Source organism: Bombina bombina, chromosome 2, assembly GCF_027579735.1.
Source record: "Bombina bombina isolate aBomBom1 chromosome 2, aBomBom1.pri, whole genome shotgun sequence".
NCBI classification, from domain to species: Eukaryota; Metazoa; Chordata; class Amphibia; order Anura; family Bombinatoridae; genus Bombina; species Bombina bombina.
Window position 1 is genome coordinate 1,349,764,160 of NC_069500.1, and position 19,243 is coordinate 1,349,783,402.

Genomic DNA, 19,243 nt, shown 5'->3' on the forward strand with positions numbered 1-19,243 from the left:
GGTTAATAGGTTTAGAAGGTCATTTAATCTGAGGGATTAACACAAGACCACAGCCATCTCCTGAGCGTAATACATATTTTTAGTTGTTACCGTTTATAAATATAATAAGCACCTTAGCTGACGCTCGTTTCAGATGAATGCGCCATGGAAATAATGTGTCTCTTTTTATGTGTACAGTTCCTTTTTGTGAGCTTTTTATATTTACTTGGCTATGGAAATGTTTTATTGGGGCAGGTTTGCATGCACCAGTAGTTTCTAAGCAGATTACACAGCTCAGTGTATTTAAAAGAAAACAGACTGTATTTGGCAAGCACTAGAGACCAGCACTCTTTTATTAAGTTAACAATCTATTTGTCCAACTGCAAGAACAATACTCCATATGTCGAGACAGACTTCATGGTTGTGCGGCCTAATTTGCATATTGTGTGATAGACAAATGTCATCTCTTTTCGGTTTTGTGTAGGCTCATCTAATGAATAGCATCTCTGGACATTACCTTCGTACGTGTAAGTGTTTATATTTTAATGTGGGGGACATAATTGAGGTTTCTGGAATTTTAGTATTGTTGTATGTCCTAGTAAGGTGTTTGTTTACTACAACGCTGAGGAAGTGTGCTCAAGGAATTTCGAGTTGCACTGCTGTGTTCCTATTATATATAATAGTTCTTGTCGTATTATCCACCAGCAAATTCAATAGGGAGAGAATGCTTCATTGAGCAGTTGCAATGTGCTTAATGGATTAATGTACAGTAAGTACCCAGTGTGTATTTGTTGTTTGCCTTGGTTTATGTTTTATGATTGGACGGTAGATGCTCTACACGTCAAAATATAAGCAGATACGTCTTTGAGAATGTGGGCAACATGCATCTCTTCTACTGAGAATATATGCAGAAAATATTGTCATCATTTTTTCTTTTTCTTATAATGTGCAACAACAGAAGGCATTTTTTATATTTAAAGTATAAAAAATTAGCCTTTTAATATTTAGAATGCTGCTATAGTTTAACATGATTTTAACATTTTTGTATGTTTCATTTTTTTTCTGAGGCTGCTTAATAAGTTACATATTACCTTCAAATTATTTATAGCTGTGACCATAACCTCAGCACTGATAAGTCGCAAACCAGGACAGATGAAGGGGTTGCGTATTAGAAGGGGAGTGGTTAGGGGTGTTGGCTTTTTTTTTTTTTAAATATAGTCAGTCCCTGTATATGGAAGGGGGGGGGGAAATCTGCTCCTTCTTTAATAAACCAGGGCTGCAGTGAACTCCTTTTTTTTTTTTAAGCCCGTATGGTCACTAAGGGTGCAGAGAGCATGTAACATTACATTCCAAGCGTATTAAAGGTGTAAGGATTGTTTTTGTGCTTTTGATTTTAGAAATTATATCTGTATTAGTAATCGTGCTTTATTTCCGTATAAAAATATTTTATTTTTGCCATTTACAATGGATTTGTGTGTGTTTTTAATAATCATGCGGTCAATCCTTAACATTAGCATCATTTTCAAGCTGCAAACAATGATCCTTCAGTTTATTTTCATTTCCAAAATAAGTTTGAGCTTATCCTATTTTGAAAGTGGATTATGACATAACTAAAGATATTAAGGACACAGCTGCCACTAAACTCTTAATGAATCAGTTTCCTTCTCCTCGTCTGCTTGTACAGATACTAGAGAGAATACAAAAATGTTCTCTGTATTCTAGTTTAACTGTTAACCATTGAATGCCAAAGTGTGCTACTGCATGATGTTTTAAAGTCCTTGTTTGCAGAATTACAAACAGTTAACTTTTCGCAGTATTGCATCCTTATTTATAGTATTTAAATAGTATGTTAATGGCTGCGTGACCTTGGGAATAGTTATTTTCTGGCCAGATGGCCTTCACTGGCTCTTTCAATGTGAGCTAAAGAATAGACCGGATCAATACATCAATCAGAATGCCTAGCTTCTCTTGTAAAGGGGAATAAAGTATGGAATAATAACACCTAGATTGAGATACATTCATCAGTGATATAGAAACTTCTAAAAAAAATAGCAAATATGTGAGGGACTATACTTTTTAATTTGGCATCTTGTGAGCAAGTCTAAATAGTTTTATGTTCCTTCTGAAATACTATCTGTTGGCATCAAATCCTTTTGCATTTGATAGCCTGGTGTAGCGAATTATGGTGTCTTAAGGCAAAATAACCTAGGATGATAAACCTGTATGAGAAATAAAGGAAAACTAGGGATGTGTATTTAGATCCTTCGTTAGGATCCGAATGCAGAAGATGCAAATCCAGATCTTAGTTTGTTGCACTTTGACAAGAATAAATCCAGCTCTAAAAGGAGCTGAATGTCTCAAACGTCCGCCTTTTTCCTAACGAAGGATCCGAACGCATATCCCTAATAAAGACTAGGATCCCATATATATATATATATATATATATATATATATATATATATATATATATATATATTATTATTATTTTTTTGGAGCTTATAAAGACCAAGGGAATTTTCACATCAAATACCAAAGTTTTACTCTAGCCATTGACATACTGTCTTAGCTTACAGACCCTTGATTGGTTCAGCGGACTGTGTGGGTGGAATACCACATGGCAAGGAACCTTGCATTATGAGCCCCATTGCGAGTCAAGATCTGTGCTCAGAGGTACACATCTTTTGACAATTTGGATATTGTGTATAAGCCAATATCACCCTGAAAGTTTACAGCCTTTTTTCTCTTTTTGTTTCCTTTTCAATTAATAGCATTTTAACATTTTAGTCACCAGTTCTTTCCAAAAAGAAATCAATTGTGAATCCTCATTTGAAAATGTTGGAAGTTGTGATATTCTTATATAAACTATATGTCTAAAAGCATCTGCAAACCTGATCATCAGACCTATGTGTTTGTTGGACATCCCATTCCAAAACCATGAGCATTGATATGGAGTTGCCCCCCTCTCCGTTGGCAGCTACAACAGTCACAACTCTTCTGAGAAGGCTTTCCACAAGATCTGGATTATCTCCCAGGAAATTTGTGTCCTTTCAGTTTAAAGAGCATTTGTGAGGTTAGGCAACAATGTTGGACAAGTAAGTCTGGCTCACAAGTCGCATTCCAATTCACCCTAGAGGTGTTCAATGGGATTGAGGTCAGGGCTCTATGGAGGCTACTTGAGTTCCTCGACACCAAACTTTGTCAAATCATGTCTTCATGGACCTTGCTTTGTGCACAGTTGTACAGTCATGCTGGAACAGGAAAGGGCCTTCCCCCAAACAAAGTTTGTCTAAAATTGTATGGCTATGTTCTGGCTTTTATACACCTGTTAGCAATGTGTGTGGTTGAAATGCTTAAACTCAATAATTAGAAGGGGGGAGCCACTCAGAATAAAGAGATTAAAGAGGAAGTAGCTTTTTTTGTTGTTTAGGACCTTAGGATAATTTGTTCATAAAAAAATATTAAAAATGAACTCCATAAGTATTCATGGGAATTATATACAGTCGATATGCTATTGGCGGAGAGAATGTGCAGCTCTTAAAATGTAGATTTTTTTTTTTTTTTTTTGTAAGTAGATGACTATTATATGCATTTATTATCAAGCTCGTGTACAGACCTCCCATTAATGATTCAAGAAGCCAGTCTTGCTGTTTTTTTATTTTAAATTTCCTTAACGGTATATTGTGACCGCTGATGAATTGTCCCCACTGAGCTTGTGCTCCGTCAGTTGGCTATGCAAATCCCAACCAGCACTGCCACTGGAATGCCCACATCTTACCCTCTTAAAAGGCACCGTGTATTGTAAAATAGTTTTTGCCTTAAAGTGTTTCCAATGACTTTTAATACCAGCTGCAGGGTATTAAATATATGATCAAGCACCCCTTTAGGTATATTTTGTGTATATGGAATTGGTTTTGTTCTTTGAAATTACAACCCATTAAAATGGGTTGAGTTGGCAGAGAAATCAGATCTTCTTTGATTAATTTCTGTGTGCACACATGCTTCTTTATAATATCTCTGTCAGTATATAGACAATTGAATGGTCACTCGACTGAAAATTAAACTTTCATTATTCAGAAAGAGCAAACAATTTTAATAACTTTTCAAATCATTTCCATTGTCTAAATGTTCACAATATTTTTATATGCACAGTTTCTGAGGCACATGCTCTAACTGAGCATGTGCAAGATTCACAGAATATAGGTATATTAATTTTGTGATTGGCTTGCTTATGACTATCACATGATGCAGTGGTAGGGAAAATAGAACTAACTTTAAAATTTGTCAGAAATCTATTACTCATTTGAAATTCGAACTAAGTGCTTTTGCACTGTCTTTATTATACATTTACTGAATATACTATTCTACTTCTATGTTTAGTGGTCCTTTAACATGTCAGTACTTAAGTATAGAAACTTTCAATATAGCTAGGGATATGACGGACAAAATCAACCATTTTAAATGTTGGCATAAAGGTAAATTATCTACTTATAAACAATTTAATAGATTGCAGCAGGTAAAATGGATTGTTGGGAGCAAATTAACCCTTAATGACCAGTGTGATACTCTGTACTATGAATTAACCCTTAATGACCAGTGTCGTACTCTGTACTATGCTGGTCCTTATGCCCTTAAGGACCAGCGATGTACCCTGTACATCACTGCAGTCCTGGGCTTCTCTCTACCGCAATCTTGCTCAAAAGAGCGAGATTGCGCTATTTCTGCATGCCCCACGAGTGGGGCACTGCAGAAATAGATATGCAGAGTTGTCGATGTAGAGAGGGTCACTCTGTGGCCCTCTCTGTATCGCACAGCAATGGTGCCGATTGTTGGTGGGTGGGAGCAGCTGCAGGGAGGCGGTGGGCATTCCGGTTGCTGTGCCGGGAATGGGGGCGGGAGCGCGCAAAGGGGGTGGGGTGGTGGTAGCACGCACGCGACCGGTCACCAGTCTGGCAGTCCCAAGTACTTCCTAAGGGATATGGTGAGTGAGAGGGATGGGGGAAATAATTGATTTAAAATTGATCGGGGAGGGGGGAGGATATTGGAGGGGGGGCAGCTACACTACGGAAAAATGGGGTACAAAAATAATAAAAATTAGCACATTTTTAAGAAACGGAGTACCTAAGGTGGCCACAAAAAGGAAGAGGGGGGATGTTGAGAGAGCTGTTTTGAGGGGGGGGGGATCTAGAGGTTAGGGGGTTAGGGGGGAACCTACACTGCAGAAACTATATATATATATATATATATATATATATATATATATATATATATATATATATATAATTAAAAAAAAAAGGCTTTTATTTTAGTACTGGAAGACTTTCTGCCAGTACTTAAGATGGCAGTGACAATTGTGGGATGGGGGAGTGAAGAGAGCTGTTTAAGAGGGGTCATGGAGGGATCAAGGGGTGGGATGTGTCAGGTGGGAGGCTGATCTCTACACTAAAGATGAAATTAACCCTACAAGCTCCCTACAAGTTACCTAATTAACCCCTTAAGTGCTGGACATAATACATGTGTGGTGCGTAGCGGCATTTAGCAGCCTTCTATTTACTAGAAAGCAATGCCAAAGCCATATATGTCTGCTATTTCTGAACAAAGGGGATCCCAGAGAAGCATTTACAACAATTTGTGCCATAATTGCACAAGCTGTTTGTAAATAATTTCAGTGAGAAACCTAAAGTTTGTGAAAAAGTGAACAATTCTTTTTTTATTTGATCGCATTTGGCGGTGAAATGGTGGAATGAAATATACCAAAATGGGCCTAGATCAATACTTTGAGTTGTCTACTAAAAAAAATATATACATGTCAAGGGATATTCAGGGATTCCTGACAGAATCCAATGTAACTATCGCTAATTGTGAGAAAAAAAAAAATGGTTTGGAAATACCAAAGTGCTACTTGTATTTATTGCCCTATAACTTGCAAAGAACATGTAAACATTGCATTTTTTAAACTCAGGACAAAATTTATAATCTATTTAGCATGGGTGTTTTTTGGTGGTTGTAGATGTGTAACAGATTTTAAGGGTGAAAGTTAGAATTTTTTTTTATTATCATATTTTATAACTATTTTTATAGTAAATTATAAGATATGATGAAAATAATGGTATCTTTAGAAAGTCCATTTAATGGCGAGAAAAACGGTATATAATATGTGTGGGTACAGTAAATGAGTAAGAGGAAAATTACAGCTAAACACAAACACTGCAGAAATGTAAAAATAGCCCTGGTCCTTAAAGAGACACTGAACCCAATTTTTTTCTTTTGTGATTCAGATAGAGCATGAAATTTTAAGCAACTTTCTAATTTACTCCTATTATCACATTTTATTTATTCTCTTGGTATCTTTATTTGAAATGCAAGAATGTAAGTTTAGATGCCGGCCCATTTTTGGTGAACAACCTGGGTTGTCCTTGCTGATTGGTGGATAAATTCATCCACCAATAAAAAATGGGCCGGCATCTAAACTTACAATGATGGTTCCAAACTAGAGCTCAATAAATATGGCCACCATCAGATTAACCCCCATTCATTGGTTTAGAAGCAGTCCCAGAGTTCCCTTATCCTCCAGACTTTATAGGGTGTCCCAACTGAAGGCGGAACTGCTGTGTTCACGCGTTATAATATACTGGAAATGTAATCAGCATACCTGTGCATTAAACTTTGGCCCGTTTCAATGTGCAAGCTGAAGGTAGTTCTTGTTTTCCATATCTGACACTCACTCTGTGTATTGCTCCATACTTTTATCTCAGTCATCCAGTCCTCTAAGGGAATAACACATTAACTCCATACTCACAAATTTAGGCCTGTTGTACCTTGTAGAGGTGCTGTCGTTACAATGCTTTCGTGGTTGTTAACCTTGATGCCTATATGCTCCACATTCTCAAATCGATTCAGCTCCCATATACCCAAAACAGCAGAAAGAACTGAGGGTCAGCTGATACCCCTTTTGTAGTAAGAGAAAACCGCTACGCGCGTTTCACCCTGCACTGTCTGATTTGTGGGCTTCTTCTGGCGTGTAATTACTGTGGCTGTGTGCCGAATTCATATCCTTTGTTCAGACACGCCCACTTTTGTGAAATAACTTTATTCGATACCTTGCTTGCTACATTGAACAAAAATTGCTACATTGTTCAATCCTAATAATGTCACTACATTGTTCAATCCTAATAATGTCGCTATTTACATTTTGTATTTGTTATATTTAAAGTTAATCTATATTGATCTCCCGATGTTTTAACAAAATCCATATTTATAAGTATAAACATGGCGCTTGATATACATACACACAATTCATTTTGACAGTTATTCACTTATATAATGTCATTTTATTTGAAATAATCTGTAAATTTATGACATCCCTTATCTCAGTATAAAGAAATTGGTAATCATCTTTATATATACAGCAGAAATATATAGGACTTGCATCTTTACTCATATTCTCAACATACCTTAGAAAATTAATAAAAATGTTTAAAAATAAATATAAAAATTATTATGAATAAATAATAATGAAAACAAAATTCAAAATAATAAATTTCACTTATAAATTTATAAAAATGGTGCATAGTTAATTTCCTCATTTAGTCCATAAGGGGTTAATGACTTTAAATTAAAGATCCATCTGCATTCCTTTTGCAGTAATGTCTGATTTTCATTCCCCCCTTTGCCTTGGAAATTAATTTTTTCTAGTCCCATAAATTTCAATTGTTCCCCATTACTGCAATGGTAAGCTTTAAAGTGCCGTGCCACACTACTTGTTTTTATTTCATTCTTTATGTCCCTTTTGTGTTCCTTTATTCTTTCTTTCGATTCTCTAAGTTTTACCTATATAATACATTGGGCAATTACACAAAACAATATATACAATCTCCTCACTTCTGCAATTTATATTTCATATTATTTTATGTAGATGCCCCCATTTATCACAGAAAAAAATGCCTGTTTGCATATTTTTGCACACTGAACACTTTCTACATTTTTCATTGCCATCAGGTTTTATTCTTTTGTTTAACCAATTGACTTCCTTGGTTTTTATAAAATGACTAGTTGTTAACTTCTCTTTTCAATTGGGTGCTTTTTTTGCCGTCATTAAAGGTCTATCCCCTACTATTTGTTTTATATCATTGTCTAATGTTAAAACTTTCCAATGTTTTTGCATTATAGCCCTGACTTCCTTCCACTTGTTGTTGTATGGACTGATAAATCTTACCTTCTGGTCATGAATTTTACCTTTTCTGTATATAATAGTTTATCTTTACTTTTTGCTGACATATAAGCTTTTTTCAAATATTTTTTTAATAACCTCTTTAAAGCATTTTTTTAGTATCATTTCTTCTTCATTGAATTTGACTGTATTGGAGCAGTTGCGTCTATGACGTAAATATTGACCTTTTAGTATATTATTAATTAGTGATTTTGGATGGTGGCTATTTGCTAGTAACAGTGAGTTCCCTGATGTGGGTTTTCTGTAAGTACTTGTTTCCATTTTGTTGTTAATAATCTATATTTTCAGATCAAGGAATTCTATCTCTTTTTCACTCCCAAGTATGTGCATTTTTGGTTTAATTATTTTTTGGTTTAAATTTGACATAAAAGATTTTAACTCTGAAACCGTGCCATCCCATAATACCAGGATGTCATCTATAAAGCGAAGCCAAAGCTCTATATGGTTGCCTTGCATATCATCTGTGCTGTGTACCATATCCCTTTCCCACTTGCCCAGATATAGACAGGCATATGTGGGGGCACAGCTGGTACCTATTGCTGTACCCATATTTTGATTTAAAATGTATTATCAATAACAAAAGAGTTATGTGTTAGTATAAATTCCAAAAATCTTACAACCAGATCAGTGTGTTCATCATATTTTTGGCCTCTTTGTTCAAGAAAATATTTAGCCCTTGTTTATGGGGAATTAAAGAATATAAGGATTCTACGTTAATCGCTACCAATATAGTATGATCTTTTACTTCAATATCATTACATTTTTTAAGGGTATCATGATCCTTTACTTCAATATCATTTAATTTTGTAAGAGTATCTTGGGTATCTTTTATGTAAGAAGAAAGAGTAACAAGGAATGGTCTCAGACAATATTCTACATAAATAGAAATCTTTCCTTTTAAACTACCTTGACCTGATATTATCGGCCTACCTGGAGGTGGAACTTTATTCTTATGTAATTTTGGAATTGTATAAAATGTTGCTATTCGTGGATGTTTGACAGTTAAGACATCTAGCTCTTTTTTTTATTTAACAGACCCTTCTTGAAAGCTGCTTTTAAAATTTGTTCTAGTTCATTTTGGTATTCCTCTGTGGGAATATAATATAATATATATATATTAGAGCTGCAACAACTAATCGGCATAATCGATAATAATCGATTATGAAAATAGTTGTCAACGAATCTCATAATCGATTAGTTGGTCTGTGCACAGCACCAGCTGCTTTACTCAAATGAGCTCTTGCACGTGGTATTGTGTTTTATGGTTATGCCCTTGGCCTAAAGGACGTCTACAGACATTTTACTTTTCACTTTTTTAGGACAGTATAAGTTTCTTTTTAAGTTTACAACTACTCCTGGCTTATGTGCAACTCAGAAATAAAATAGGAGTCATCATTTGGATTGTTTATATAAAATCAGGTGATTTGGGACTATGCTTTGCATGATATAGTGCCGAGCTTGTTATTTACACCTAGCCCTAGATTGATGGCATTTGTTGTATGAATTGATGTCACTATTACCTGTTTAGATCATTTTTAGTGGATCGCTTGCTGTTGCTGATATATGTACTCTATAGATAAATGAGCCAAATTCAACCACTGAAAGTATATATCTGTTATTTTAAGAGTGGACAAGATATTTTTTCCCCCTAACCTTATAGATCGTTATTGATATTTTTATGTTAAAATGAAGTCCAGGCTTACTTTGTTGAGAGGCCCCTTGCATTGGTGGAGAACTAACAAAGATAAATAGCCCACCTTAGTGAAATTGGCAAAACCCTACTTATGCATCTCAGGCACCTCAACACCATCTGAGCGCCTTTTCTTTGCTGCAGGCAAAATAGCTTGCAAAAAGAGAGCCAGCCTCAGCCAGGAGCATGTGGACATGGTGACATTTTTGCATTTAAATGCAAAGTTTCTTAAAGAGTGAATAGAATGTTATAAATAGTGTTAGTTTACCTCTGTCTAGTTCTACCTCTTTTCAAACAGTTTGTGGTTTTGTTTTGCTTAAGTATAAAACTGTGTTCTGCTGCTTAAAAAATTGGACCAACAGTTGTTTTAATCGAAAGTTTATATTTATAACACTCAGTATGTAGATTTTATTTAAAATATAGGAAAAATTGACTTCCGGTGGGCGGCTCAACAAGATGGCTGCAAGCTTTAACAGCTCTGAGGAATAACATTTATAAATCGGATATTGCTGCCACTTACCCATGCCATCTGCGTCTCCCTTGACAGGCAAGCTGTCCGGGAATATCTAGCAGACAGAAGAAACAACAGCTCTTCTACCCCGGATTGTCATTTTAAAGATTAAAGCCATCGGGCTTCGTGGCGGGAACACTACCGCCACAGTGTATATCAACCTCCTCCCTGATCCTGAGAGATGGATATGCCCACTACTACTAAAGCAAGCAGCGACAACGGTATAATCGCTGAAGTTATGGCTATATTTTTGCCCAGGTTAGATAGACTCCTGGCGTCCTGCACGGACCTATGCGCAACAATTGGGGTACCAAAACAACTCCCCCGACTGCAGAACCATGTATCTGGTCGACATGCCCCTTCCTCACAGACTATGGCAAGTACCACTACCTCCTACTCTGGCGGTACAGATGACGGCCGCATGATCTTAACTCCCTCAGGAGGTGAGGGGATAGCAGCGGTGATGGAGAATGGAGCAACTCATGCCTGCCTGAATCGGTTAGAGCCCCGCATGGATCCTATTTCTTCCCCGGCGATCGCACCAGATACAGCTCTTGGATCTAGAGAGGAAGAGAAAGCCGCCTCCATTGCTCCTAATCTCACAGTGGCGGCAAAGATTCCTCTCAACACACAGGCTGTTAACTGTGGAGACTTGCAAGGTAACTACAAGTCTGTATGTGCCACCAACCCCGGACTAGACGTGGTAGTCAGTGGAATTAATAACTCTGCAATAGAGAGGGACCAAAACACAGACTTACAGAGTTCATTTTACTACCGATCCCTCAAGATGTCTTACGGCTGGGAAAAGTGTAAGACCCGTTGGGCTACAGGTATCGCTGAATGGCAGGCCTTTTGCTCATCATGGTCGGGGTACACTGACTTCGAAGAAGCAGCTTGTGTATCTTGCTGCAAGATCCTACTGAGACTTTAGTTTCACTATGTTTGCCATATAAGATGTATATAAGGTTCCTACGCAAAAATGTCTGAATCTGAATGTATGCTGGGCTCAATATGCACACCCAAATGCTTTCTTTTTGTTCTCTGGTACTCTGTCTATAATATACTGCATAAGTGTAACAACTAGTGATTTCAAACTGCCTTCTAACTCCTTATAGACCGGAATAATATACCTAGGGCTAAAATGGCTCAATTGTACCAGGCTGTATGTTATCCATAGTAACAGAAGGTGTCAACCTGCTTTTTCATATTATACCACTGAAGGTCATCAATGTCTAATGGGTGAATGGGTCCCAAATATATAATTTACCCGGTTCGCTGACCTGTCCAGCATTATCTCTTCCCTCTAGACAATTAAGCGCTGCAGTATGTTCCTCAGATTTGTTTATCTGGACACTCGCATACACCATACATGCTTTTTGTCAGCGACTGGGTGACTACACACATTCTTAAACCTACACTATCTATTTTGCCTTTACTGTTCTAATGTTTCTGTGGGCTTAGTCCTTGCCCTTGTTATTAAATACAAGTGTCAACCCTATATTCTGTCCAAATATGTCAGCATACCTATCAAGTTTCCTTATTGTATGCCTGCAGTTATCTCAGTAGCTTTTATTATAGACCCCCTGCTCTCATAGACCCCACATAGTTTACCAATGAAACCTATATTGTTGTCTGAGGACTACACAAATGTATGTTGTATTACAAGAGTTATATTTTCTTAGTTGTGTGCTTACTGTTTTAATCTTTGGAAATTTTGTAATGTTATTTTATTTTGTTAACCCCTATTCTCTTGAAGAATATGTTGATATATCATGTGTAGTGCCACATGTTGCAGTAGCAGATGTTGGATTCCATACTCATGCTTCTCTCGCCAATACTGCAACCACCTTGCCATTAAATTTAACCTGCAACCACCTTGCCATTAAATTTAACCTGCAAGCTATTCCCCACCACCCCACTTAAACTTGTAAATACCCCAAGTTATACTGAGGCTTCATAACTAACTATACATTACTAACTTTTAGTATATTACTTAATACTAGACTGCTGTGGCACAGATGTCTCCCTTTAACTGCCATCTCATATTTCTACTTTCAATCTTAGACCATAACCCCTAGACACTGAGCGGGGCATCTGGATATCTCATAAATAAAAATAAAAGAAAAGTCCTAATTTGCACACTATAGGGTATCTCGTTCTGACTAATGTTCTAACAGATATTCTCAATATGCCCTGCACAGGGAGATACGCCCCTATAATAGGAGCCTACTATGTCCCCCTCACCTCTTGCCACTCTATCCTTTCCCCTCCCTGACTTCCCCCTAGCCTCCCTTTGTCTCCCCTGTTCTGTTCGTTTCCCCCTTTCCTTCCCATTCTCCCATTCCCCCACCTCCCCCCCTTTTTTTTTTTTTTTTTTTTTTTTTTTTTTTTTTTTTGGTTTCCCCTGTTTGTCTTGTTTTGTTTTATAATAAGGTTAAAAACCCCAATATAGCGGTGCAAACCCTTGTCTTTTAGAACAATAACTGCCTATTGAAAGTTTATGAAGATATCTGCATGTTATCATGTGAAATTGCAATTGATTGATTGTACTGTACTATCTGCCTTCCTGACTCATCCTGCGAGGTGGGCTGGATAAGCACCCTGTAACTTTGCACCCTTTATTGGTTATAAATAAAGTTTTAAAAAAAAAAAATATAGGAAAAATTCATTTATTTATTTTTTATCCGATTAGTCGATTAATCGAAAAAATAATCGGACGATTAATCGACTATGAAAATAATCGTTAGTTGCAGCCCTAATATATATATATATATATATATATATATATATATATATATATATATATATATATATATATATATATATATATATATATATATATATATATATATTCTATAATTGAGTATTAAAGGGACAGTCAACACCAGAATTTGTTGTTTTAAAAGATAGATAATGCCTTAAAGGGACATAATACTCATATGCTAAATCACTTGAAACTGATGCAGTATAACTGTAAAAAGCTGACAGGAAAATATCACCTGAGCATCTCTATGTAAAAAAGGAAGATATTTTACCTCACAATGTCCTCAGCTCAGCAGAGTAATTTCTGCGTAAAAAGTTATACTCAACTGCTGCTCAGCTGCAGGTAAAACAAAAAAATGAAGAAATAAACAGTGCTGAGGTCATGAACTCTTTTACTGTGATCTCATGAGATTTCACTTAAGTCTCATGAGATTTCATTGTAAACTTCCTTAAGCTGTATAGGGAAATAAGATGAGAGTGCACTAAGCTCGTTCCTTCCGCTGTCCCGGGACAGACATACTAAATTGCTGCTTAGACGTCCTTTACAATGGGATGTGGCTGCTGAGAAACTTTTGAGGTAAAATATCTTTCTTTTTTACATAGAGATGTTCAGATGATATTTTCTAGTCAGCTTTTTACAGCTATACTGCATCACTTTCAAGTGTTTAAACATTCAGGTATTATGGCCCTTTAATTACCAATTCCCCAGTTTTGCATAACCAACACAGTTATAATTATACACATTTTACCTCTGTAATTACCTTGTATCTAAGCCTCATCAGACTGCCCCCTTATTTCAGTTCTTTTGACAGACTTGCATTTTAGCCAATCAGAGCTGTCTCCATGGTAAATTCACGTGCATGAGCTCAATGTTATCTATATGAAACACGTGAACTAATGCCCTCTAGTGGTGAAAAACTATCAAAATGCATTTAGATTAGAGGCGGCCTTCAAGGTCTAAGAAATTAGCATATGAGCTTCCTAGGTTTAGCTTTTAACTAAGAATACCAAGAGAACAAAGCAAAATTGGTGATAAAAGTAAATTGGAAAGTTGTTTTAAATTTCATGCCCTATTTGAAACATGAAAGTTTTTTTGGACTTGACTGTCCCTTTAAGTCTGATACAGATTTGTTAAAACTATTAATATACAATTTACTTTTCTATTAGTTGCCATACTGCTTGTATGTATCTCCATAACTAGTAGCATTATGGTTTGTACTAATGTAGGGTGCTCTAGTCTTGAATTTAGAATTAAGATCCTGTTTTGGTTGCTACTTACATCATTGTAGTGAATCATTCTAGTGAGAAATAGTTATTTAAAATAGTTATAGGTTTAGTTTATGATGATGATGTTTAATTTATTTTGGAAATTTTGGTGGATAATGAGAAATTATCCAAAATCTTTAAACTAATTTGAAACTGGAAATAATGCAATATGATATTCATTTAGGTTAATATTCTACCTATAAGGGAAAATGTAGGTTATTGTCACTGGATATATCCTTTGTCCTATTTCTTGTTTATTCCTTGAAAATGATTTTCTAATGAAAAAACACTAATATTTTGAAGGCATGTTATTTTTTCCAAATGTCCATTGCTAACTATCGCCTAGATACAAGTGGAGCGCAAAATATCAGCGGTGTTGAGCGCTAACACCGCTCAAGTTAAATCAATAGAGGTCTTATTCTTACACTCATAATACAAGTTGAAAGTAAAATGTTATCGCTCGACTATAAGCCTCAGGTGTTCCAATGTATAACTGACAATTTGTAATTTGAGTGATGATTAGTGCAGCTGAGCTATCCATTGAAAGTATAGGCCGCGCTAAACATTCTCTGGTAATTCTGTTTTACCACAGACTTGTAATATCAGGTTGTGTACTATTCTGAGAACAGACACAAGATATTGATAGAGCACCCGACTTGTAATCTATATTTTTAACACCAACATAGTTAAGCCACCATTCTTGATTAGCCAATTAAGAGTGATATGCACATATAGCTGCCAATCACAGACTTTGTTCAGCTTGTGAGCTGTGAAGTGTTGCATCTCCTGAGTGCGGCTTTAGCTATGCATTTAACCCCTTTGTAGGGCTTGAAACACATAGTTATGTTTGCGATAGTCTTGCATGCTAATTAACTACTTTGAATTTCCTGTTTTAGAGGAGAGGTATTTTGTGATTGTTTCCCTGTCTGTAGAATATGGTTTACTTGGTACCAGTATTTACCAAACCTTTTGCTGTGAAACAGAATATCGTTTTAAAGATTGTGTAGGAAGGTTTGTTTTTGTGTTTTTAAAGGAATACTGAACCCAATTTTTTTCTTTCATGATTTAGATAAAGCATACAATTTTAAGCAATTTTCGAATTTACTCCTATTATCATTTTTTCTTCATTCTCTTGGTATCTTTATTTAAAAAAGTAGAAATGTAAGCTTAGGAGCCTGCCCATTTTTGGTTAAGCACCCTGGATAGTGCTTGGTGATTGGTGGCTACATTTAGCCACCAATCAGAAAGTGCTAACCAGGTGCTGAACCAAAGATAAGCTTACATCCCTGCTCTTTCAAATAAAGATACCTAGAGAATGAAAGTTTGATAATAGGTGTAAATTAGACGCTTAAAATTGCATGCTTTATCTGAATAATGAAAGAAAAAAATTGGGTTCAGTGTCCCTTTAAAGAAGTACCTGAATATACCAAAAATAAATTTGACGTCTCCCTTTTCCGTATCCCTCTGTCACCGGTTCTACAGCAATATCAGTGATCTTTTGTTTTTCTTGCGTTGTGGTAATTGACTCATGGAGATATTCTGCAGGCTGAGCTGGAACATCAGGTAATGCCGAGTTTCTAAACATTTCATAGGGTCTATAAGAAAATAAACCTTTGAGACCTACACAGCTCTTTTGTTTCACTAAATGCCACCAGTAAGGGATTGACCATATAATACCTTTATGGGGTAAGTCATCAATCTGTGAGGAAATGTCATTGTAAGTAAAGTTCTTTTTTTTATCAAGAGCAGAAGTGTGATAAACCATCTGTACTGAAATTGTCTGCTTCCCATTGAGCTTTAAAGGGCCAGTAAACCCACAAAATAATGTTCTATAATTCTGCACATAGTGCAGAATTATATAACGTCAGCTTAGCGCCAACTTTCTACCTGAAAGGATTTCAGAGAAAAATTCCTACGAAAATGACTTTACGGTACGCTGCTCCTGGCTCTACTGAGCGGGTCTGTTTGTTTTCCCTAAGCGCATCGGACACGCTGTCTATTCACAGCCGGCCAGATCGTGCCATTAAACTCAATGTAGCTACCAGAGCGGGAGCGAGCTACAGTGAGTTTAATGGTGCGATCGGGAATAAAACAGACCCGCTCAGTAGAGCCAGGAGCGGCATACTGTAAAAGTAATTTTCATAGGAATTTCTCTCTGAAATCCTTTCAGGTAGAAAGCTGGCGCTAAGTTGATGTTATATAATTCAGCACTATGTATTCACACCCACTGTAAATAGACTTTAGGCAGCCAGTCATGATGCTTCTCCCAAGCTAGACAGTGTGTATCTGTCATGTGCAGGCGCAGTCATGTTACACAGTCATGTTATTTTCCTATTCAGTTTAAGTAAGTTCAATGAAATCTCATGAGATCAGAGCAAAAGCAAAACATTATCTCAGAACTGCTGATGCTGATTGGCTATTATTATTATTATTATTATTATTATTATTATTTTTTTCAACTTGCAGCTTAACAACAGTTGAAGTATAACTGTTTACACAGCACTTAAAATATCTTCTTTTTTTACTTAGAGATGTTCAGGTTATTTTTTTTTCTTGTCAGCTTTTTACAGTTATACTGCATCAGTTTCAAGTGATTTAACATATGAGTATTATGTCCCTTTAATGAGACATTAAAGTCAAAACTAAACCTGCATGATTCAGAAAGAGCATGCAATTTTAAACAACTTTCCAATTTACTACTTTAACAAAACCTACCAAGGGAACAAAGCAATATTGATAAAGAGTAACTCTAGTTAGGCTAAGGAGATAAGAAGTGGGCATGTGTGTTTAGCATTTTATGTATAGCTTTGCCATAAACATTGTTGCAAACACTATTGCCAGATGGCTAAGACATATGCACACTGCTGAACTTGCTTCGTATGACTTTTTTTTAACACATTTTATCAACAGAACGTAGCAAAATAATAAAGTAAATTGGAAAGTTGTTTAAAATCATATCCTCTGCCCAATCAACGTAAGTTTATTGTTGACTTTACTGTGCTTTTTTTAAAGGGATAGTAAACCCCATGATTCAGATAGAACATACAATTTTAAACAATGTTCCAATTTAATTCTATTATCAAATTGTCTTAATTCTCTTGTTCTTGATCAGTGGCTGTATTAAAAAATGTAAAGCATCAATCCTGGCACGTTGTCCTTATAGTGGATCACCATTGGATGTATTTCACTGTCACAGAACTTGTACCACTTGCTGATTGGAGGTTGTTATAAGCACATACAGAGGTTCAAGCGGGGGGATTTGCTGCGGTTTTGCTCTAAGCTCAAAAGTGTAACGGACAGAAGGCACAGAGAACGCCTCTTATTAGGGTAGTGAATTTATCCGTGTGAATCGTGTGCAGACGTTCTATTGTTACTAAAGTTACTAGAGTATTATTTACTTGGTGCTACAGGAACAGAGTTTAGGACCTAAACCGAAACCATGTTTTTATATAGATATTACCCTGTTTTTACCATTTTAAGTTGTATATTTGTTAGGGCTCCATAGCACCGTTATGAGGTTGTTTTTGTTTTTTTTTACTTTGCAAGAATGTTTTTGTTGATACAGTAATACTTCTAGGTAGTGAGAACCCACATTCTCAAGGTATATAAAAAAAAAAAAACCCCGCTTTTGATGGTATGATCTACTGTGCATTTATTTCTATACCATTGGAATATTTGTTTCTCCTCGGTTCAGTGTTCATACACCATTGCTGCAGTGTAAAACATGCAGGTAATATTTGTACCTTGTTTACATGCTTCTGTGCTGACGTCCATTTCCTGCACTATATCCATTTATTTTAAACTGGAAAAATGAAGCTTTTATGGTTTGGATAGCGCACGCTGAGATACATTACACTTATCTTTTGCTGAAGAGCTAAGTAGGCTTAGCAGCAGCAATACAATATGGGGAGCTTGCTGGTGATTGGTCACTTTATCACTAGTGACCCTGCAACGCTATGTGTTTCACCCCTGAAAAGGAGTGAAATACATAGTTAAATTACTTCTTGGGAGCTTCCGAGAACGGCTGGTTCAAAGCAGACAATGCTGCTGAGCCAATCAGCAGCGCTAATGGCACAGCTGGGTCGAGGGACTAGCACTGCTGATTGGAACAGTGGCAGCTTTTGTTCAGGACCAGCAGTTATATAAAGGGACAGTCTAGTCCAAAATAAACTTTTATGATTCAGATAGTGTCATTTTAAACAATTTTCCAATTTACTTTTATCACCAATTATGCTTTGTTCTCTTGGTATTCTTAGTTGAAAGCTAAACATAGGAGGTTTATATGCAAATTTCTAAGCCCTTGAAGGCCGTCTCTTCTCTCAGGGCATTGTGACAGTTTTTCACCACTAGAGGGTGTTAGTTCATGTGTGTCATATAGATAACACTGTGCTCACGCACGTGGAGTTCAGGTGAGCCAGCTCTGATTGGCTAAAATTAATGTTTGTCAAAAGAACTGAAATAAGGGGGCAGTTTACAGAGGCTTAGATACAGGATAATCACAGAGGTAAAAAGTGTATTTATAGAACTGTGTTAATTATGCAAAACTAGGGAATGGGTAATAAAGGGATTATCTAGCTTTTTAAACAATAACAATTCTGGTGTAGACTGTCCCTTTAACCTGGTCAAATTGGTTAAACACATAGCACTGCAGGGTCCTTCATGGTAAAATTTCATTCGCCAATGAAATAGAGCATGTAACTGTTATACACAAATAATAATGCAGTAATGTACTAACACATTAGAGCATTTTCTTTTTGCACTTTTAATGCACTTTAAATAATATCTTCTTTACATAGAAACATGCTTA

The 19,243-nt window shown here is 36.2% G+C and overlaps 1 protein-coding gene across 10 annotated transcripts in view; it reads left to right on the forward strand.

Moving 5' to 3' along the window:
• CTBP1 (C-terminal binding protein 1) overlaps positions 1 to 19,243 on the forward strand; it is a 232,545-nt gene that overhangs the window by 1,666 nt on the left and 211,636 nt on the right. The window contains exon 1 of one of the 10 annotated variants that reach the window (XM_053704247.1): positions 372 to 506. The exons of the other annotated variants lie outside the window; for them this stretch is intronic. The gene's annotated coding sequence lies outside the window, so the exon portion shown is untranslated. Of the gene's footprint in view, positions 1 to 371; positions 507 to 19,243 lie in introns of those variants that run through there. 10 annotated transcript variants of the gene reach the window in all.